Source organism: Cyanistes caeruleus, chromosome 9 (assembly GCF_971803275.1).
Source record: "Cyanistes caeruleus chromosome 9, bCyaCae1.hap1.1, whole genome shotgun sequence".
Lineage (NCBI taxonomy): Eukaryota > Metazoa > Chordata > Aves > Passeriformes > Paridae > Cyanistes > Cyanistes caeruleus.
In genome coordinates, this window is record NC_141709.1 from 14,485,593 (window position 1) to 14,509,332 (window position 23,740).

General features: G+C 36.3%; 1 long non-coding RNA gene across 1 annotated transcript in view; it reads left to right on the top strand.

Moving 5' to 3' along the window:
• LOC147651620 (uncharacterized) overlaps positions 1–22,571 on the top strand; it is a 37,601-nt gene extending 15,030 nt beyond the window's left edge. The window contains exons 2-7 of the long non-coding RNA XR_015273753.1: positions 1,655–1,789; positions 13,912–13,981; positions 14,209–14,316; positions 15,463–15,618; positions 16,394–16,528; positions 17,293–22,571. This is a non-coding gene — a long non-coding RNA (uncharacterized LOC147651620). The remainder of the gene's footprint in view (positions 1–1,654; positions 1,790–13,911; positions 13,982–14,208; positions 14,317–15,462; positions 15,619–16,393; positions 16,529–17,292) is intronic.
• Positions 22,572–23,740: the final 1,169 nt, after the last annotated feature.

Consider the following 23,740-nt stretch of genomic DNA (forward strand, 5'->3'; position numbering starts at 1 on the left):
TTAGGAGGAATTTTCAGGATTGAGGATTAGGGAAAGTTGTAATTTTTTGTTTTATTTCTTTTATTACATAAAAATCCTCAGTAGATTTTTACGAGAACCTGCAGAAAAAATTCATGTTATAAATGAAGTCTGAAAAAAAAAATTAAAGTCCAGGGGCTCTTGAGAGTTATTATCTCTCACTTGAAATGTTAGGCAGGGATGAAGAAGGCTTGCAAGCTGCTCCTGCAGCACTGGGCTGCAGAGAGCTGCAAGCACAGGGCTGGAGGAGTGCCAATGCCCACCAGAGCCAAGCAGGGGCGAGTTGAGAGGGGGAATGCAACTCTGGGTATCAGAATCTGCTGTCTAGGTTGGTTTTTAGAGCACCAAGTGTGTGATAATTTATAGCTTAACTCTCAATTGTGTAAGTGTGACACTTTCATAATAAACACAGGTTGCTGGGTTCATCTGAAAACAATCTTACGCGTTTGGTTCATTTTATTCATGGGGACAGTTTCTATGTCATCTGCTGAGTGGGTTTGGTGCTTTTCCCCCCTTTTTTTTTCCAAAACTAGATCTGAGTGCTTGCAAGTAAAGAAGAAAACAGACATCAAGAGGAACTGAAGTTGTTCATTGTGGGAAGTGTGCCTGCGAAATTTGTCTTAAAGCTTTGAATATTTTATTTTTGTTACAAAATTGGTTTTAAAGACTGAGGAACATGTCTTTCCGTCTGTATTCTTTATCTGCAAAGTTTTTTTTTAATTTTTTCTTTTAAATATTTGCTCTCTTGTAATAAATGGACAAGAATGGATTGGGCAATACTAATCTTCAAGATACAGTTTTTGTTTGAAAACAGAAATTTTAGCTTAATGCTCCAGTGATGTGAAAGATGATGTGTGGCGCAAAGCAGGATGGACAATGTAACACTGACCCTGCCTTTGGGATACCACAGGAGAAATACTGTGCATGGCAGTATTGGCAATGATGTTGTGTTGTTTTTAATACCTGTTGATGTACTCTGATTTGACCTATCCTAGGGAACCTCTCTGGTTTAGATTTGTGCCAGAGCTTTGTTTAGCAGGGCTATATATATACCATTGTTTCACTTTGTTATCTGTGTAAATGTTCTTTATATAGATGCCAGTCCATTATCTTCCTGCAAAGTACTCTCTAAAAAAAATTCCTTACTTTTGCCTTTTTTTTGTTTTTGTTCAGTATTATCTATGATAGATATGAACATCTGTATACATATGTGCATACACTCTGAATTTATGTGGCCCATGAGAACTGTGGAGATTCTTGTTCCCACTTCAGCTACTTCCTATAAACTGATTATAATTTTAAAAGCTCATTGTAATATCAGGCCTGCTTGTGATCATCTTACAATTGAAAGCTAATTGAAGTCTGATATATACTGATAACTTGCTAATAGATGTTGTATGACACATGTTCAAAAAAAGAGGTAACATTTGAAAATGACACTCAACATTACTTATGACGTAAATGATGCAACCCCATCAGTTTTGAATCAATTTGGATTTAATCATCATTTATAATTCATTTGATTTCCTCTTAAACTCTGCCTCAAGCATCTCCTAGGTGTTTAGACAGCAGAAAGATAAAATGCATAGATGTATATTGCTGCCTAATAAATCTCTTTCATGTTTTCCACTTGCAGAGACAGGGTAGTCTGACCTTGGAAAAGGGCTATAATCCAGTGTCTTTATAGAGATGAGGAAGCAGCTTTGACAAGCAGAAGTTAAACCCTAGATGGTCCAGGACTATCTAGCCATTGCTTAATCTTCTTAATATGGTAAGACAAATCCCATTCTTCATTTTTATATTAACATATTTCAATTTTATTACAGTTTTTAACTCTTAAGCAGAGCTGTAGAAGCTTGGCTAGAAATGCCAGACAAGCATACACATTCAAAAGAAAAATAACTCCTCAGCTCAGCAAGCTCACAAGTTTCAAAAAGCTTATTTTAAATGGTTATGAGTGAGGAAAAATTAGGGCATTGGGCAAGACAACGTAACTGCTGAAGAGATAATAAAATAAGGACTGTGAGAATTAATCACTATTAACAATAAAATACATTTATTCTGGGTAGGGCTTGCTGTCAAGACAGGATTTCTAAGTGGCCACAGGGTTAGAAATGGCCCCTTCTGATTGCTACCTTCATCATCAGCTTGTTTCCCATTTTTTGGGAGCAGGATATGATTATCCCCAGTTGTTTCTGAGAAGGAACATCTAATGTCAGCCTTAATCTCTGTGAGGTGACTGCTTGTTACTGCAGTCTGCACAGTCACTGACCAGAAGAATTCCACTTTGAAAACTGTGTCTGGAAATGAAGCTCTTTCTTCCACGTCGCTTTTTCATTCTTCTGTACCAAACTAGTATAATAGATATTATTCTGTATTTGCAGAAATTGTCTGCCACTGAGCAGGTTACACAGGCCATTGAAGCAGCCAAAGAGCTGAGTGGTGGTTGAAGTTGGCTAGATTAATTTAAGATAATATTTTCCATAATGCATATTTTTGTTTAAGAATAATTAAATTAAGTATTAAATATTTTATGGTGAACTTAAAAAAACTTAGCTCCCTTTGCAGACATAGGGACAGAGAATCTGTGATGTCTACTTAGTGTGTGCTTTAGATATTAAAATCTATGGTTTGAGCTATAAAGCTGTTCAAACCAGTGGTTTGGTTGCTATAATTAGATCATATGACATTTTCTAGGAAACTTCTTCACTTATGGGTTAATTTCTTATAAAATATATTTTTCTTTGATAAAACAAAGAACAAAATTAATAACAAGAAAAAGTAGTATTTGCAAATATGTTTAAAAAAAAAAAATTAGTAATAAATCATGAACAGTTCAAATCCAAATTGGTTCTGCTGAAGTGAATCATTCTGAAAACATTTCCTGCTTTTCACTAGCCCTCACATTTAAAATCCCATGCAGAATAAAATCTCTAGAAACTGAGAAAGATTTTCAACTCTAGTCAAGACACCCCAAACAAAGTTTTGTACCTTTGCTGTAAGGGTGTTATTGATATCTGGAAATCTGAATTTTGAAGGGAGGATTTTAAATCTGGCTTCTCAGATGCTGGTTGTATTCAGCAGGATTGTAAATAACCTTGAAAAGGGCTGATTAGGTGTGAGATACAGGCTGTTGATTAATTAAATGTGTTTGAATGCTCAAAAGCAAAGCTGATTCTAAACAGGTAAAACATGTTTTTATGAAACTGAATGGCAGATGAAATTCAATTTTGGTAAATGGAAAGGAACTAATGTATTTAAATATGCATTTTGATTCAGTAGTTACTATTCAGGAGGGAGATATTGGCATTATTGTGATTAGTTCAATAAAACTGTCACCTCAGCACCATCTAAAGAGGAAAATACAGTTTTATAAAACATCCTGGGAAAAAATAAGATAAAATAATGAATGCAATCCTTTTGAAATCTAGGTTGCATTGTTATCTTGAATATTAAGACAAGAGTGGTAAAAGTTCCCAGAGGAACTAGAAGGGCTACAAAGAACAATAGTAGACAGAGAAGGGTTTCTTGTTGAGGAGCAATTAAAGTGCTCTATAATTTCTCCTTGGAAAAGAGAAGACTGGGGTTGTGGTAAAGGTCTAGTAACTGACAAATAGTATAGGAAAGGTAACATTTTTGTTTGTGCTTGTGATATAAAGATGACAGTGTATTGTCATGCAAGAGATTTAAAACCAAAAAATGGAAATATTTTCTTCCCAAATGGGTAATTAAATTGTGGAATTCCCTGTTAGAGGGTATGGTGGAGACATGAAATGGGAATAGGCTCAAATAGGACTTGATTACTTTGTGCTGTAATGGATAGGTGTGATTTTGTAGATTTAAAAGAAAATGCAGTCTTCAGACATAATTCCTCTCTCTGCTTTTAGACAAAATGTCCTGCTGGAGGGACACGCCATTCTGTATTTTCCTGGTTTCTTATAGTATTTTCCAACTGTTGACCTTTTTAGAAACAAAATAAGGCTGTTATGATCTTCAGAAAACAGGATTAAATTTATCAGTATTAAGTTTCTCTATGAAGTGATATTAAACATAGCTTGCATATGATTACACTTTCATCTTGTGAAGCACACCTGCAGGCTGTGCAGGCTGAAATGTGCTGTGCTTGCGGAGAGCTCTCCCACAGTCATGTGCTTGCCCAGGCTGCTCATGCACAGGACCTTTGCTGCACACGCAGGATTTTTGGCAGTCATGGGTAATGATAAGGACAAAAGTGCAGGTGCAAATTCAGGGAGGTGGATTTTTTTTCTCTGTGGTTGCTGTTGTCATTGGTCAGAAAGTTTCTGTCTGATAATCGAGCTGCATCAGCTGGTGCCTTGAACTTAGGGCCAAGAGTTTTATCTGTAAGGGAATGAAACCCAAAGGGACAGTGGCATGTATTGAGAGCTCTGCCAGCTATTCACCACTCTTCACAAAAGTAATTGTGAACTCTGTTTATTTCTATCTTTAGCACACCTTTTATAGGGTTCTACAGGGTCCACAGGCAGAGCAAGCTACTATTGGCTAACACACACAGGTTTACATTTTTTCCCTTGTACACAATAATATTGTTTTGCTTTACTCTGTCTTCTGCAGGAAGGTTTCAAGGACTTTAGCCTTTAATATCATGACTTATTTCAAAGGCTGGTTTGTGCATACAGGCCTTTACTAATATATAAAATATATCAACAGGCATGGGGCATCTCTCTTCCTGCTTGGGGTCTTGTACCCTTTTCTGCATTCTGCTACTAAGCTGCAGATCAGTCCTCAAACAGGCACTGAAATGGACCCTGTTATGTTCAGCCATGTTTTTCCTTACCCATGAAGAATCAATGTAAATGAGTTTGTAATACATTTGCTGCTAGCCATTTTGGTGTGGTGTGTAACCTGTTTCATATTTTTACTTATCAATTTCACGACCAAGTAATTATTATAAGGTTTTTATTTTTCATTCTTTGCTTTTTGTGATCCATAATAGAAGTTCTATTTATTTATGGTAAATGATACAAGTTTGTGGATGCGTGTCAGGTTTCTCTGTTTGCAGGATTCCTTTTTGTATCAAAAAGTGCCTCAGGGGATGGAAGAAAATGGGATAAGTAAGAAATAAGGTAAAAAACGAAACAGAAGGAGGGGGAAAAAAAATCAATGGAATTTTGAAATAGCCCATGTGAGAAAAAGTATTGTCAGCAAATTCTAGAAAGTTCTTTTGGGTACAGAATGAGCAAGAAATATATTTCAGAAATACAGGATGCACTCTTTATTCCCTTAAGCCTCTCCTTTCTACTTTGGCCTAAATTTGACATTGCTGGCATGTCTTCCTCTCAGCAAAGTTCATGGAAAGCCAGTATGGTGCACCTGGCTCTTGGCTAGTTTGTTGCTAAGGGGAAATCTTAATTAAAGCCTTCTTCATTATGTGCTACCATGTCCTTGGAAGGGGTGTGATGTTGCAGAGAATATTCCATGTCAGGAACAGCTTCAGAGAACACTGGTAAGGGAATACAAGTTCTTTGGAGAATGAAGTGTTTTCAAAATAGATAATGATATGCAGAGTTAAAGTTTGGAAAATTTGGCCTTTGCTTTGGGTTTGCAATGCTTTGGGCATTCTGCCTGTAACTGTACACTCACATATCCTGGAATTTCTGCCAGTCACCTGCCACTTGGTGTGGTAGCATTCAGACATGCTTCTTGCCAAGTCCCACAGGACTCCTCATTGCTCTCTGCTCAAAGATTTAAACCAGATTAAAAAGCAACCATGAGAACCAGAGCACAGAAAGAGCCCTTAAATATCTGTGAAGCATCACTGGCCTCTCACAAGCGTCAGCACTCCTTGGCACCGTACAAATGGTCCAGGTGCCAGTGGATATCAGCAGAGAGCCAGAACAGGATGGTGAGCTGCACTTCTGAGAGCTCCTGGAGGACACTCCAGCTCTACTGATGTCTTAAACAAAATATCACATTCACTCAAAAACAGTGTTTTGCAATATTGCAATTGCAGTATTTCAAGCTGAGCTAATTCTGCTTGAAATTTATATATCATTTTAATTTTTCCTACGGGGAAAAAAAAAGTTGATTGAACCATTCCTTCACATAGAATCATGAAACTGCATTTTTTACTAATTTGTTTTACAGAAAAATGCTTAGCTTAGTATCTGGGAATTTGGGATTAATATCCTTGGCTAAAATTGTCTCTTTATCCAAGCAAAAAATCTTTGACTCTTTAAACATTGATTTAGATGTGTTGACATAAATGAAGAAACACTGCCTTCAGGCTTCTGAATTCACAAGTGATATAAGAGTAAGAGAACACCCTTTTCATAACAAAATTATGGAGGTGAAGAGCTTTCATTAAAATCTTTCACGTTTTGTTAGAGAAGCTTTAAAAATTATTCACTCCTGAATAGATTTAACTTATGGGATTTATATGAGCACAAATGTTTGGCTCATCTATTTCCTTTAGTGGATACATAGCAAACCTAGAAAGTCCAGTTATTTCCTTTAAAGGACAACTAGGTGAAGAGATAATTTCATTGTGTACATCTAATTTTCCAGACACTGTTGCCTCATACTGAGAAACAAGTGAGTAGAGCCAAATACATAAATCAGTGATACTTTTTGTGTGGTGTTTGTTAATGGAATCTGCTGGAATACTTTACTTCTGTTTTACAAATAAGAAAGATCTAGTAATTCTCAGAAATATTTCAGTAGCTGTTCTGCAGCTCAGTAAAATGAGACCTGCAGTGGTTTAATCTGTTTTTAATTAATATGTCTATATCTCCATAAAAACAAATCCAGTGGGAACTTGCTGACACTATTAACTCTTGTGAGATTATGCTACATATCAGTAAGCTCAAACAGAATTGAAAGGAGATAGTAGTCAAATTTTTAATTTATTCTGATAAATTTGAATTCTCAAAATTATTTTTTCAGTTTAGCTGTGCATTAAAATAGCTTTCACTTTTCTTCTTGAAAATATTTAAAAATGTGTATTTATTCAGATAAAAGTACTCTTGGCTCTATTTAGCTTATTCTCAGTATTTCCAAGGTCAGACCAACAGCAACATTCAAGGGCTCAATCATCAGATTCTGAGTTGGGCCTCAGCAGTGTAAACCTATGCTAAGATATGACATTTCAGTGGTTTCACTTTGATGGTATTTTTGAGAGCAGAATGTGACTTTAATCATTACATAGAGCACAGCTTTGTATGTCAAAAAACCCAGAGAAAAATTGACAAGCTCAACCTACTTTAGAACCATCATTTAAGCCAAAATTCATTAAAATGGAATTCCACAGAAGACATCCTATTGGCATTTCAGGTACAGACAGTAACTGAAAAATGCTTTTATATACAGATTCATAGCAACAGCTTTCTGTCCAGCAGGTGACTTTCTGCATTAAAAGGTTTGTAGAAGTGGAGATTGTAATAGGATGAACAACCTTGATAAAATGCTTTGATTCTTATCTTTGAAATTTTTTCCTCATTACATTTGCCTTACCTGGTGCAGCTGCAGTTAAGGGCATGTCAATGCTCCTATTGTAAACTTCTTTCATGGGGTTTTATGACTTCATGGTAAAAAATAGCTTTTGTCTGAAATACAGCAGATTTTTTTAATAATTCTTTGTTCAGTTAAACAGCGAAAGTTAACTTGAAAAAACACATTTGTTGTAAATGAAAGGGCAATCTTCAGCTCAGTAATATCACCTCAGATTAATAAAAATGACAGTATTTTAAAAATCCAATTTTGTTTTCACAGTTAAGGTGGTTTGTTTGATTACCTTTTTTGCATTGCACTTTGTTTAGACAGGGAAATGGATGAAGTTAGTTGCAGTGGGCTGGTAATCATTCTCACTCTCAGGCTGTTAGTACCACCAAATTTAAGATGCAATAGCTGCAAGGTAAGTTTAATGAAAACAACTGAATATATTGGAATTTTCTGAACGTTCTAATGTTACATCTATTCATTTTTGGTTGTGTCACATCCCAGCAGCGTTCACCCGCTCAGCTCTGATTTCTGCCCTCTTGCCTGAGAGTCAGGCTGCAAAGAGCCTGGCTGTCGAAAATGCTATCTGCAGCTCTTTCTTTCCTGCTTCTAAGGGCACCTTTTCACAAACAGGAGCTGGAAGATGAATGAGCCAGGAACTCAGAGGGCTGAGCTCCCTTTCCTGCCCCCCTTGTCTTGTTTCCTTGCATGGGCCCAGGCTTTGCCCTTCCTTGTTTTTTGACTTGTGACAATGCACCTGACTTGTTTGTTGAGTTCTCCTGGCTTTTGGGTTTATGTTCTAAGCAGTGTCTTTGCTGTCGTGTAGCTTAGCAAAAATATGTTGTAGTGGAAATGTCAGTCAGTCCTGCCACCATGCCCTGGGTGCTGTAACAAATAACCTCTGGGACAGAGGGAGTTTTGTGTTAAAGGGTTTTATTAGGGGAGCTACCAGAGAATGGCAGTACTCCCTTTTAAATCTTGGTGTTTGGAAAGTGCTTTTGTTATTGCATGGAGGGCTACAGGGCTCTCAAGGCTTTTTCTTTTGCATGTACTGTAAGAACTCAGGGTTCAGGAAAAGACAAAGTGAGGACAGGCAGCTGGGAGCTCAGCAGGCAGTCTGCAGTTCTCTTGTGGGACAGGTGAGCATTTGGGGGAGTTTGTTCTTCCAGTGAACACTGGGACACTGGGGCATTTTTCCCTCCTTCATGAGAATATGGCTGAATCAAGGTCTGTGTTTACTCTTGTTTTAGTACCCTACAGCTCAGATCTTCAACGCCCCGTGAGCTCATCATTTGTCATTATCTCCTGGTTTACACAAGGGCCATGCTTTAAGATACAGGAATGAACAGCTAAATACTTAGCAATTTGTACACTTAGTGAAATACAAAGGATATCGTTCTTGGTTATGCTGTTTTCTCCAAGTTTACAATATGGAATTAACTCCTATGTAAGCATTACACTCATTCATCTAGAATGGTTACAGTAGATTTAGCAAATACCTTTCTCTCTTGGAGAAGGCCCTATCAAAGGGTAGCAGTGACAGGATATGGAGCAGCCTTCAGGAATTTGCAGAGACAACATGGTATGAGTCACTGCTATCTTTGGTAAACAGGAGCCATTAGATTTGACTGTGAAGTGCTTTTAAATGTGAAAATAATTTAAAGGATTTTCAAAATGCCTATCTCAGTTCATTGACAACTACCTTCATTTGAGATTTGTAGACTGAATGCATTGTTTTTGTAATTCAGAACACTAGGCAAATTTGTTTTGCTTTTTCTTAGGAAATATTAGAACAAAGCAGAAGTTATATGAAAGCTTTAACTAGAAAAGATTTATATTTGTGATGCAAATGAGTTCATGAAAATGATCCACTTGCAATAGAGGAATAAGGGAGGCAAATTATTGGAAAGTAAAGATAATAGCATATCTGGGGTCTCATTGTTCAAAAACTGCCTATAAATATAGTGCATTATTACTCAGGCATTACCAGGTTATCTGCACATTGCTCAATTTATGCAAAACACTTTTCAGTATCTTTGGAAAAATGTTATGAGAGTATCTAGCTATTTTAAATTTTGGTTGGTCACTGTTTCCACGTACAATCAGATGGAAAAAATCAGATTTGCATTGCTAAAGTCAAGTAACATTATTATTTAAAAATAAACTTGATACGGGATTTCTTTGTTTCTCATTTCCTTCAAATATTCTGTAATTAATCAGAAAATTTAATTCAACTGTGAGATGAAATAAATGAAGAGAGAAATCTCCTTCATAGGTAACCTCATCAATCCCCAACACTGCACTGACCTCTTGCTATTGCAAAAGTGAAAGCTGTTCTGTGTTTACAGCAGCACTTGGAAGGAAAGGTTGAAGTGTGTAGGGCCCTTCATGCCAATTACACTCAGGAGGGGTTGTGACAGTAGCCAGGAGCAAGAATCTCAAAGCAAAGGGGTTGTGCCTATTCCTCCAACTAAAGAGAAACAGCAGGGGCACAACCTGTCTTCCAATGGCAATGGTTTGAGGAAAATTAATTTATAGTAGAGGCTGAGGTGCTCAAACATGCAGATGAAATCCATGACTACCTTCCCTTCCTGTAGTCTATGTCTTGAATGTCTCTGTTGTGCCAGTGGGATGATGGTGGTACAATTGTCTCCAATCAATGACAGCCTCCTTCAGCAGAGAAAGTCTATTTTAATTAAATGAGATGCATGACTCATTGCATGGTCATTTTCTCTATACAGGTGTCAACCACAGGTACGCTCAATAAACTTTTGTCTCATCTGGATGGTTTTTCTGTTTGTTTTTGGGTTTTTGTTTGTTTGTATTTTTAAATAATAGTGTAAATTTTGCTTATCTCTTTGGAGAGAGTCTGTTTGCAGACAGGGTGCTGCAAATGAAGCCTCTCCCCATCCATCAGAGAAGAGTGGCAGAGAAATGACGTGGTTTCTGACTTTTCCCTTTGCCAGGTTTTCCACGTCTGCTGCAGGCAGCCCTGCTCACTGTGCTGCACTGTGCTTTTGTGCTTGGTGTGGGCCATTGTCACAGGCTAGGTTTGGATTTAATGATGGGAGATGGCACTTACCAGTTAATAGTCACAAAATTTATTTTTATGGTTTTTTGTTCTTTTTCAGTATAGCATTGTATGGCAAGGACACTTGTTCTTTGCAGATATGATTAGGTGACTTCTTCATCTTTTGTGAGGCTGAAACTGCAGATATTTTGGGCTGTGTATGTAAGCCTGTATTCTTTAGGGAATAAAATATAGGAATCTGTAAAAACTCCAGATAATGAGCAGCACATTCATCGGCAAGTTATTGTCCTTTCCCCTTGGTTTATTCTTAGTCTACAAAACTTAGTTTAGAGTACAAATAGAAAAGAACAGATTCTATTGACTCTCTTGCCACCTTTCCATACTTTTCTGTGATACAGAAGGTTTAGCTATGAATACAGTTTTCCCCCTTTCAAAATAAATTATCATCTACTTTGTCAGTAGGGAAAGCATCATAGATTATATGTGAGTTTCTTTTGATAATTTTGCTGTAGCCTATGTGAGAAGAGGTGTTTTTAGATGAATTGGGGTTCCCCAGTTCCTGAAGGCTTAGTGATGTCAACCATCAGTAATGTCAACACTTACTGCATCTCCAGTGATGCTTCACTTTCTAGTCTTGTTTCTGGTTTTCAGGGTCTTAATGATCCTGAAACAATTTGAAGAAGTTGGAGTTTTCTTTTTCAGCCATGAAATAATCTATTAGAGTGAGAGACTGCCTTGGTCCATCAGGTGAAAGTGTTATAGCAGTGTGGACTTCATGCAATAGAAGGTGAATGTAGCATCATCTTCCTGCTTGATTACTTCTGCCTGACCTCCAGATGACTCTGTTTTAATTATTGTCTCTTCACCTCAATATGAGTCTTCCATTTCAGCAAATACAAATATATTGGTCTTTCTGCAGTGTATCAATTGGACTATGCTGGAAATTATGTTCTCTATAGAAGCAGTATAGCAGAAAGTTGAGCAACTCATGGGTATGAAAAGCATTGGTTTCTCAATCCATTTTAGTTTTAGCTTTCCTCCTCAGGCTGTATACTGGCATGCAGTTGTAATGCTGGTGAGTTTGTTTGTTTTTCTGTTGTTGCATTGCTGTTAGTTTTGAGTTGAGGATTTTGAACCTATTGCTGTGCTGCCCTACATGCACATTGTGACTCACAGGCCATCTGATAATGAGGGCTGACTTAAATCTGCTTTTTATATGCTGTTTATAGTTACTCTTTTTCTCATGAAACATAACAATTTTACACTAAGTAGTTTTGTAGACTGTATTTTTAATAGGAGAGGGAAAAGTTGTTTGGATTTTGGTAGTTTTTTGTGTGGTTTAGGGGCTTTTTTGTTGTTTGTTTGTTTGTTTGTTTTCTGTGTGGGAATCTCTTTCTGGCAATGCTGTTTCAGTCAGCACCTCTACTCAGTTTATTTTCTTCTCTCTAAAACATGATCATGGCTGAGTTGTATGGCTCAGGTAACCCAGGAGAGAACTGTAGAGGTAAATTCAGGAAGAAGCCACAATGCCACTGCCCCAGAACGCATTCCATGTGCTGAACAGTTTCACATAGCTGTTCATCTCTCCCTCTCTTCATCTAACACTTACTGTAAAATGCTTTCATGACTTGGGCGTTTTCAGAGGAGTTAAGACACGTCAAACATGATATGCTGTGTGCTGAAATGGCTTTCTTACAGTTTTGGAGACTAGAAGTGCTGTGAATATGTATTCCTTACTCCTGTGTCTCAATCCCATTCTTGTCTCAACATTATAGAACATAAAATGCCCAGAATGCCAGCGGGCCATATTATGAACCTGATTGTTTAGCAAGTGCTTCATAAGAGTTTTACATTTGATCTCACATTTTTAATATATAAAAAATTAATTTCAGTGCTAGAAATATCTATACTCTTAACTGCTATTAAAGTTTAAAAAATATAAACATATGAGAAAATCAGTGGTGTCAATATGCCAGATATTTAGAATAATTTGTTTAATTTATTTCCATGCTTACCTTTTACTAAGTTGTTGTTGGTTTTTTTTGTATCTGATTCAGTTGGAGGTTGTGTACTATAGCCCAGCTTTGTATTTTAGTGATACTTTTAATATATAACACATACTTGGCTAAATCTTAGTCCCCTCTTTCTGTCTGTGTTTTAAGACAGAATGGCTTGTTGGGTTACTGTGTGATTAAATGCTAATTTGTCTGTTCCAGAGATCTGTTTAAGACTGTAGGTTTATTAAAATATTTAATGTAGATTAAAACATCATCATATATTAGACTGCAGTTACCATTTTCTTAGAGTATTAAGTACATGCAGATAAATTATACATTATCTGGATGTATGGGTAGATAAAAAAATATTTCAGCCATTTTCATCACAAGCTGTAAAAGGAGGAAAATGCCTCATGGTACTTTAGATAATGCAGTTCTGAAACAGACCTTGTTGCCTCACTTCAGGCATAATCCATGTAATGGCTGTATTGCAGTGAGGATAAGATCATCTTATAAGTACCATAAATGCACAATCTGCCATGTTTACCCAGTTTTTCCTTTTCCAGTTCCTTTTTTAAATCATACTTAAATAGATTCCCAGCAGTAGCCTATCTGTGATGCATCAGAAGAGAGATATTTTGGGTTGGGAGAACAAAAAGCCCTATAGGTAGTAATTGCTGCTCTCTCATGGATTGTTAGCAAAGACATCCCATTCCACTAAAGAAAAAAAAAAAAAGGAGATGTTATTTTCAGGCACCCCTGCAAACAGAAATCATCCTAAACTCTGTGTTTTAATAGGGAAAATCCTGGCATATGTAATTAGAAAGGCATTTACCTCAGTGATGAAAGAGCTTTGTTATAATATTAAAAACCACTAGTAGTGACTGGGACAGCTAGAAAGCAAGTAATGTTCCATTTTAATATCAATTGTGACATTTATTAATATTTTAGAAAGCAGGGAGCATGTCTGTAACAATCAACTGCTCTGGGAAAGCAGCAGTTTACCAAGTGCTTCTTAAAACAGATATATTGTCAAGCTATGTATGGTCTGGCTGTGCCATTTACTTGAAACATGTACACAATGAATTTGTTATCAGCATGTCTGGATGCACTTAAATGAACACTAATGTTGGAAAAGTGCTTTTCAAGGCACTGAGGAAGCTATCTGAAGCTCCATTTTGTATCTGCTTCTTAAGAGAATGATTTTGCTGAGGGTTTATAGAACTTTCCATGGGTGTGAGTCACCCTCATGAATAAGGGTATCAACCCATCCAACATTTCCCAGGTGCCATTTCCCCTTCTCCCTGAACTTCTGCAGATACTTGGGGATTAGTGATATGTGCTGCATTGTGTTTTTCTTGTAACATCAGCATGTTTTCTTTAATTCAGGTAATCAGGGTAGCCGGTTTTGGAAAGTTATTTACTGTTGTTGTTGCCTTTGACAAGCAGCAGGGAGAAGGTAAGTAGGGAGGGAGGCTTTGAGCCAGGTGTGGGAACATTATTTACTTGCACTTCTCTCTGCTAACCCAGGGTTCTTCTGCAGCCTTTCATTCAAACTAAGTACTTGTAGCAATGCTTATCCCATCTTTAAAGAATTAAGATTTCACAAATGTAATTTTAAAAATGCTTTGGTTGCAGACAGTAAAACCGTAACAAAGTGATTACTGTAACTCTTTTCACCTATAGAATTGTCTACAGACCTGAGATATTAAAGAAAGCTTATTTCAAACTGTGGACAGAAAACACAGAACCAGAAAAGAGCAGGAAGTCTTTCCAAAAGGAATATGTTGCACTGTAAGCTTTGATATCTAATTAATTTCCTTTGAATTAAAGAAGGTCATCAAATTGTCTTCTGTTATTACAAGGTAGTGTAACTGTATTCTGAATATCTGACAGCAAAAGAAGTCTCAGACACTGAGGAGCACACATGCTCCTGACACTCCAAGTAGGAATGCCTTCTCATTATTCATGATATTTTCTTAGGTGATTGTTAGTTTATGTTAGAGAAATGTGATTGCTTCACACTATGTGGACCTGTGATGGTTTGAAGGCTGTTTTAGAGAGATGAATGCATATGAAATTTTTGCAAAATTCAAATGCAATGAGACAGGTTAGGTATTTCATTTCTGTAGTCCCAGAGAATCACTGGTATTCCTGTCTGGCAATATGTGGAAAAGCTGTCTTTCCAAGTAATTCTGAGAAGGTACCTGCTGTGGCAAAAAAAAACCCAAACCCAAAGTAAAGTCAGCTTCTCAAATGTCTTCAGTTAACAATGGCTGAAGCTCAGAAGACTGTGCTGAGTGTTGCACATTTCTGCCATTACTTGTGACTAAATTCTAGTTTATTTCACTGATTACTTATCTGTGCCTTAGGGCCAAAGAGTGTTTAAACATTCCCCAGCCATTGCCTTAATTTTCACAGATTTTTTCACTTCTGCTAGATGTTGTCCTTCTCCCTTATTCCATTCAGGATTTTATAAGGTCATGTTATTTCCACTCTGCATCTTTTTCCAGCTATCAGTAAGATAGGGGATGTGAGATAGGCATGTTTGGCTCACATCTGAATTCTGTCCAGAACCTCAACATAACAAAATAATTGACTCCAAATCAGCTTGGACCAATGACTCTGAAAAATACAATCCCCCATCTGTGACTCTGCTTCTATTTTTGTTATCTTCCAGATAAAATGTATTCTGAGAAGAAGAATTTTAGGGAAGCTATTACCTCTTTTGATCATCTACCCTGTTGGGTACTTAATACCAAATCCATTGTCATAAAAATTGTCATAAAAAAGGGTAAATAAACATGGAAACTGTATTTATTTTCTTGGTTTGTAAGACCAAACAATTGGACTTTGCATAAGGGCTGTTTAACATGTTCATGAATACAGTGAGGTGCCTTCTTGCTTTTAATTATTTTAAATTTCTACTCTTTCTTATAGAATCCTTCTCCTTAGAGGATCCCTTTTTTGAAAGGAGAGTCAAACAGTGAGTGAATTCTTGGCCCACTGGAGTAAAAAAAAAAAAAAGCTCTGTTTGCTTCAAAACATCTCTCACCATTCTGCCCTATTTCTTGAGCTGACAGCCAGTCCTCACAAGTAAGTGACATTCCATATTGTACATTTTGTATTTTCTTGTCACTGTACCTGGTTTGGCTTGAAAAGTGAAGAACCAACCCTACTGAAATAGGGATGGGGGGAAGATGGGGAAATAACCAGGCACTGGACCAGAAATTCTTTATCTTGGGGTTAATTGTTGATATTGGGAATGAAAGAATTATGCTGGTGAAAGGCAACTTATAGGCATCTGAAATTCTTTCCTTGTTTTCTTTTTCTAGTAACATTGATTTCTGAGGGACATACCTCTGCTGACATGAATCACCCCATATCCTTTTAGCAGCCTGTAGTATTATGAACATTTTGGAATCAAACAAAATCTCTCAAACTGCTCTGTCTGAAAGGATCTTTTAGCATCTCTTGAACTGTAACCTCTTTAGTTATGTAGGGAAAAAAAAAAAAGAGAGATCTGCTAAAATTGTGACCTCTCACTGCTGGAGTGATTTGAAAGCCTTGGGCTCAGTCAGTTTCCACATGTTCTGTCTTCACTGCTCCTGATGAACCACATTGGTCTGCCAAGCCTGTGTCAGACTGCTGTCCGAGGAGCTGTACAGGCACACACAGCACAGCTTCTGCTTCAAGGGACTTGCAATAAACTATTTTGTTTATTGATAAGTGCACAGATGATGTTACTTGCTCCAGGGTATTCATCTGGTCAATGAAGAAGCTGTGTAACTGTTCTGCTCGACTGTTAACTGTTTTGTTCCCTCACAAAATGGAATATGATAAAAATAAAACCTTTATTTGATTTTTCCAGGGAAAAGATCCCCTTAATTACAAGCCTCCAGATTGGTGATGAAGACATAGCTTGGTCTCTCCCAAACCCTTCGTCCACCATATATCTTTAACTCATTCTCTTCTCACCATGACACTTACAGGCTGGAAGTTGTGGGTAATAATAAGCTTTATTTGTTGGTGTTACTTGTTTTTGTCATATTACCATGTCTGAGACCTCTTTCTTCTAGTTCCAAAGAAACTGTTTGCCATCATGCTTGCATAATTTTAATTTTCCCCTTTGTTAGTATTCTCTTCTTTCATAGAGCTCTGTATCACCTAAAGGATTTCTGTCTGCAAAAGTGAATCAAGTCTGCAGATTAATACAGATTTTCACTCAGCCACCCCCTCCCTCATAGCCTGGATTTTTACCCCAATTTAAACAGTGTGAACCACCAATTTTGCTCCTTACAATTTCAAAAGAAGAAGAAAAAAATAGTTTTCATCTCTTTTTTTTTTTGCATTAGACAAAGTTACTTTGCAAGAGCAGGTTGATTTTTGTTTCTTGAAGGGCGTCATGGGCTTTATAGGATATTGAGAAATCTCAGCTCCAGCCATGTGAAGGATAAACCTATTGGTGCCTCAGGCAATGCGAGTAAAGAACTCGCCAAATTCAAATGTTGATTCTTTTGGGAATATATCCTAAGCACCGTAATTTCACAAGATGATTCAGTTGCCCCATGGCTTATTTATAAAACGTTAAAATGTTAAATACAATTAGTAAAACCATCCTAATCTCTCTAGAGACTCTTTGCTTATGGTGTTGCTTGGAGCTTGTGTAAAATAGTCTGGAGTATTTTATCTTTTTTGTTTTGTTTTGTTTTTATTTTCTGAGCCTGAATGGAAAAGGAAATTTCAAAGATATTTTCTTTCTTCTTGCAGGCTACTACACTCTGCTGGTGAAGCTGAGGTAAACTGGTTCTGTCCTGGAGCAATGATGCAGTTTGGGTAGTTGTGGTTGTATGCAATGATTTTTAATTATTTTTTTTTAAAATCACTGTATGATGAGAACATTGTAATGTGGCTTGTGTGGGACTATTTCCTATTATCAGATGAAAAAGGAAATTGTCTTTTTTATGTGGTTGATGATTCTAGTAGAATGTAAAGCTAGAGTTCTTTGCTGCAGTAGTGTCTGTGTCTGCTTAGGAAGAATCAGAAAATAAGGTGAAGTGTTTGGTTTTTTAAGACAAATATTTTGGCACCTTTTTCTGACTGAAAGGAGGAGTGGTTACAATGGGCTTTGCCATGTCAGCAAATGTAACATAAAGTAATGATGAATTTGGATTTTAGGTTTACTTTTGTGGGCTTTGACTAATGTTAAAATATCTGGGCTGTGTTTGGTGCTAGCAATTCTTTCAAATAATTTCATTTTTCCATGATGCTTTCATCACTAATGGCTAGCAGAAGAGGGCTGTCTTTCTAATTAAGACTTTTCAGGCTGCTGGTAGTAATTCGCACATTGACTCTTACATGCCTAATTGTGAGAAAAGGATGATTTTAATTGATAGACACTAAAAAGAAACTCTGCCTCTCATCCTTGGGAAGGACTCTCAACTTATTTATTTAGTGTAAATTAGTTTGTTTATTTTTGTCTGTTAGGATAGTTAGAATATGTGGACAGGACATTGGAATTTGTTGTCAAAATTTCAAAGTAAACAATACACATAAAATTTGTCACCTCCATGAGATCTCACAAGTGAGAGCTTGTGAGCCTATCAAAAACATGGCACAGATTCAAGTCACTTCAGACATTGTGTGGGAGGAAGGCCCGATTAAACAGAGATTGATGAAAAGGTGATTTGGCAACATTAGAAATTTCTCAGTTGTTGGTGAGTTTTGGACCCACCTTTTTCTGTTCAATAGCAAATGCAAGGCTGTTCATCCCTTGAACAGTCTTAAAAGTTTAAGGAAATATTTCTTGCTGGTTTTATTGAATGAAAAGTGAGTTTGACTGCCAAGATCACATTTGAACAGAAAAGAACACAAATACAACAGAATGACACCCTGATGACAGACATAAAGGAAGCCTTTATCTGAGTAATTATCACAAATAACAGTTTATGGATGATAGCAATGTGTCTGAAAAGGAGGTTTCACGGAGGAAATCTATGGGTAAGGATTTGTATGAAAAGTGGGACAAGAGACAGTGAATTGTGGTGGATGTAAGATACCAAGAAGAAGAAATTGGGAAAATGGGAACAGGGGAAATGAAATAAGAGCAGAGACAAGTTTGTTCTTCAGCTGCTTCTCTGTATAGTTTTTGGTACTGATCCTTTCAGCCTCAGAACATTTATTAAAGGGAAGAAGTGCATTAAGACCTCAACTGCTCACACTGATGGGGAGATAACATCTGTTTAATGACCATGCAGGACACAAGTGCAGCACATTGCTGAAGTATAGTTTGATCTTTTGTGTTACCACATTCCCAGAAAATGGTGATTTCACTGATTTCAATAGCCATGATTATCCATATAATTTGTGACTGATATTATGAACACAGTTAATTACATCTAAAGTTCCTTCCATTTGTTTAGTTTAGGATTCTGCTGCTGTGATTTATCTTTTGGCTTTTATTCTCTCATCCATAACAAAAATATGTGTTTGAAACAAAGATTTATATAAAAGGGCTTTGCCTATGACAACAACCAGATTGTAAATGAGATGTGACAAGGCAGAGGGTGGATATTCTGCTTTAATAACTACAGTTAATCAATTGATCAATCACTCTCTGTCCCTAGGGAAAATGATGCATTACATGGATGCAGATGATCTGTTGCATTGCCCTTGGGGAAGTTTAGTTTCTTCTGTGTGATAATCATCTGCTCAGAAGTGACAGTGAATTCAAAATACCACCTTTACAATCTCCCTAGACTGGTGGATCATCAGATTGGATGATATAATCAGGAGTCAGTGCAGGTGATCTATAACTCTGTTCTACTCACAGAGAGTGAGAAAAAAATTGTTTTTACAAGCATTTCCAAGCTGTAATAGAGCAAGATTTTTTTTAAGATTTCCTTTATGATTGCATACACTTACATGAACTGGTGAATACATATAAAGAAATAAACCAGATAATTAAATGGTGTACATACATCTATCCAGGTGTATCTTTTTGCAGAAATCCTTGGCTTGAATTATAGGTATGGTTGCATTTTGTTCTCAGTGTTTAACATGGCCTTAAATCTAATTAATTTTTCTTTGAACTTGAGGAGTGATTTCTTGCCTTGAAATCTTGAGACCCTTCAGGATGAACTGAAATGTGAGACCTTTTTCCATGACAGTGAGAGTTTGACCCTTTATCACTACCTCTAACCCCCCCAGATGTTTTAACATAACACAGATACCCTTTGTTTGCATGAGCCTCGTAGAAGACAGTATGATTAAACAATTCTGTCTGTATGTATTACCTGCAGTCTATTTTCTTCTCTTTTTTTTTTTTTTTTTTCTACAGCTTTTGCACAAATAACAGGATTTTTACCCCTTATTACAGCTTATCTGTCCCTGCAGTTTCTTCCCCTCACCTAGAGTAATAATCCTCTATTTGCAGCACAGTCAGCATCCTCACAGTAACCAGCTGTGATCTCACAGGCAGCAGTGAATCGTGATTTCTATTAAAGAATATATAAACTTTTAAACTCAGCATATCTTCATGACCCAATGTACATTTTAATGAGAAACTAATTGTTTTTGTTCATCTAGCTAACAAAAGCAAAATCAAAAAAGTGGATTTGAATGTCATGGTACACAAATAGAGCAAAGAATTCATCCCATTGTGTGAGCAATGTATTGTTGACAAGACTGTACTTGTCAACTGCACTTATTCCAATGAGGAGAACTATTCTTTTGCTATTATTAGGCTCTGATTTTAATAGATATATAGGGTGGATAACAAAGATGCAGAATTAGAACCTTTACTGCTTCAAAGAAGAGAAGATAATGTAGAGTATGGAAAAACTCATTGTGAACTATTCCAGTTTTACAGTAGTTTGTGTTCAGTAACTCCTGTGAGTCTTGTCAACACAATGTGCAGTTGTCTGCCCTAGAGTAAAGAGCACTGTTCTGGTTTTTTTAAGAACTTGTTTTCTGTTAGCTTTTCAGAAAGAATACAGTGTGATTTGAAAGATGAACCCATTCTGAATTAGTGAATTGGAAAACAAAGAACAGTAATAATTTGGGAGTAAATAAAAGTAAAATACCAGGTCACAGTAGTGTTTACTTTCCTGAAGCCTTCTTAACTTGTAAATTTACTGCCCAGAAAGTGTTCTGCATCCTGAGTCATACTCCATGGGAGATGGCCTGGCAGATTTGGTGCCAAATACTGTTTCTCTAGAATAAGTAGAATTGCTTTGATTGATGAGCAGTTAAGCCATATTTGGCTATTTTTTTCTTTATGGTAATTTTTGGATTACTTTAGAGTAATTATTGGATTTTGTGGAGGACTACTAAAGCGCAATATGTATGATATGCCAGTTAAAAGAATTATGGATCTGGTCGGGTAATCACAATAATGCTTTTTCTATAATTTGAAGTATAAACAAGATTTTGACACATACAAGGTACGACAGTTTGTGTTGGTCATTGAATGCAGGTTATTTTGGTCTGCATAAAGGATGTGGTTTGGTCCAGATTAGGAAATAAACTAAAAATTGGCAAACTGATTTTGTTAAGTTAAGGAGACATTCCAGAGAAATATTGATAAGCATGATGCTTATTGTGTAGAAAATCCACCAGTGAAGGTGTGAGGGGTGGATTCATCATTTCCATGCGTGGAACACTCCAACTTGTGGCATATTAGAAAGACTTGGCTACAATCTCAAGAACAAAAACTCACTATTTGGGAGCAGCAATCAATTTCTCTAACTCACAAAACACCTTACCTGTGTTACCATGGGATTTGCAGATACTAGAAAAACAACTGGACAGAAGGGATAATTTGCAGAAAGCTAATTGCTTATTTTAGCTCTTGATTTTATTTGCTTTATGAGTTGAATATGTCAGTTCAAAGCTATGAAATTCTCACTCTGTAATTTAATTTGTAGATATTCAGGGATAATTCATAGTTGTGGTCTGTATCCTGTTAGATACAGTTGCTTGGATGTACTGTGGGATCGTGTTTTGACTCCTCTTTGAGTATGCAAATGCTACAGGCTATGCAAGTATTTTTGGTCATGAGCTTTTGTAAACAGAATACTGAAATTCTCCTGCTGTATACATTCCTGAAGAAAAACTTTATTGTATGAGTATTGTCAGAAAGTATCAACAAAGCTGTTTAAAGACAACGAGTGAATTGCAATGGGTATTGACACTTTTGTGAGTGAAATGATTGATTGTATTTCAGAGTGAACAGCTGCCAGATTTTTTGACTGGCAGATTTTTCAGGTCACAGTAGTTCCCTTCTTTAAAAGTACAAGTTTTCTCTTCTTTCTGAAATAAAGCTAAAAAATGTGCAATTCCTTCTAACTTGAAGGATTTAAGTAAAAGTACATTAGAAAATCTTAATTTTTTCTATCTCTACCCCAAAAACTTGCCTTCCACTAAGGAATATCCTCAAGTCCATAATGAGAATTTAGGAGACTTGACTGCTTAAAGCCTAGTACTAAAATCTATTCTTTTTTTTGTAGGTAGGAAATTACTTTTTCACAAACAGTTTGTTCAGAAGAATCAAAATATGAAGTAGCTTCAGTAAGATATTTGCACATTTGGAGACAAGAAGGTCTCTGAATCTGAAAGACTTTTTTGTGGTCCTAAGTATATTTCAGTACCATATTAATTTCTCTGTCATAAGTCTCTCTTATGCTGCCTGAATGCTAAAAACTTGCTTTAGTTGCAAAGGCAGTAAAAGCTTCATGTTTGCACAGGATTTTTTTCCTAGATGAGTCAATGCAGTTTCATTATTTTTATTTTTATAACCCCAAATAATTATTTTTGATGCATATACTGAAATGAAAACCTCCTTCAACATAAAATCTCAGTAGAGAATTTCCAGTGCCTCAATCCTTTGCCTGGCTTATGGCATGTGCTTTTTTTGTAGCAGCATTCTTTCATACTCCATATAAATGTGTGCTGTATTTGATGCAGTATCACTGTAGCCAGTCCATTTCTTTGGTACAAAAGTAACCATTACCTGTGGCCAACCAGAATGCTCTGTACACGAAAGAAAATCCTGGATTTCCTTATTATGAGAATGGGGTCACCTACTGGTCATAACAAAATTTTCATTATTTTAAGCTGTCATTTACATTAACTAGGATATGCCTAAGAACCTTTCCTAATGACTTTTTGTTGTTTCAATTAAGTTGTTCTTAGATCAAATCAAATAATGGTAGGATTTGTTGATCTGCAAAACTGCCTTCCCCATATGGATTGGTAAGAGATTATCCCACCAGGGGTTTAGAATCCAGGAAATTAAAAAAAAAAATAAATATATATATCTGAATGACTAAATGTTTTCAAAAAGAGGAAACATCTATGATAATGAAACTGAGTCTATTTTGAAATGCAAGGGATCCTCTTGAAAGCCAGTACTAAGCACACTCAAAGAAAACATTGTGCACTAAACACTGTGCATTATGATTATGAAACTAGGTCTCATTTAATCCACCAGTATTTTGCTATGTTTAATATTTAAAGAGTAGTTTTAAACTATTATTCAGAAAACCCTAGGACAAAAATGATTTTACAAATAACAAAGCATACAAGAATGGAAGTTAATTTGACCTTTATCACTGTATTGTCATTAGGAAAAGAAATTCAATTGCAGCAGTAGTCTGCATATATATGTAATCTGTATCTTTTCAAAACAGGAGGATACATAAGAGCATTTTCCATAATTTTGAGACTTTTACAAATCAATTGCATAATAAAATATGAAACTCTAATAAATGTAGTTATGCATCCCAAATATATGCCAAATGTTTTATCTTATTCAATAGAAAGAAAAGCAGATGGTTGAAGGAAATTTGTTTTCCCTTTAATCAGTAGAACCAATTTAAAAAAATACTTGCAGAAGCTGATAGTGAGTCATCACCTTTGTTTCATCATAATATAGGAAATATTCCCTTATCATCCTGAGGGACCCAAATATATGTTTTTTGTATTTAAAAATTAGTTCACAAATGAAAAATAGTTACAGGAAAAATGCTTGTTTTAAAAAGTATTATATTATTTGAAACAGCACCTTTCTGTCAGAGCTTGCCTGGGATTTAATTTCCCATGGATTGTCTTTTAGGATTACGATTGTTGCACTGGGTTCCACGCATCTAAAAAGGAATTCAGGGGCTACTGATTTGTGTAAAGAAGCACAGATTGAACTTGAATTTCTTTTACCCCT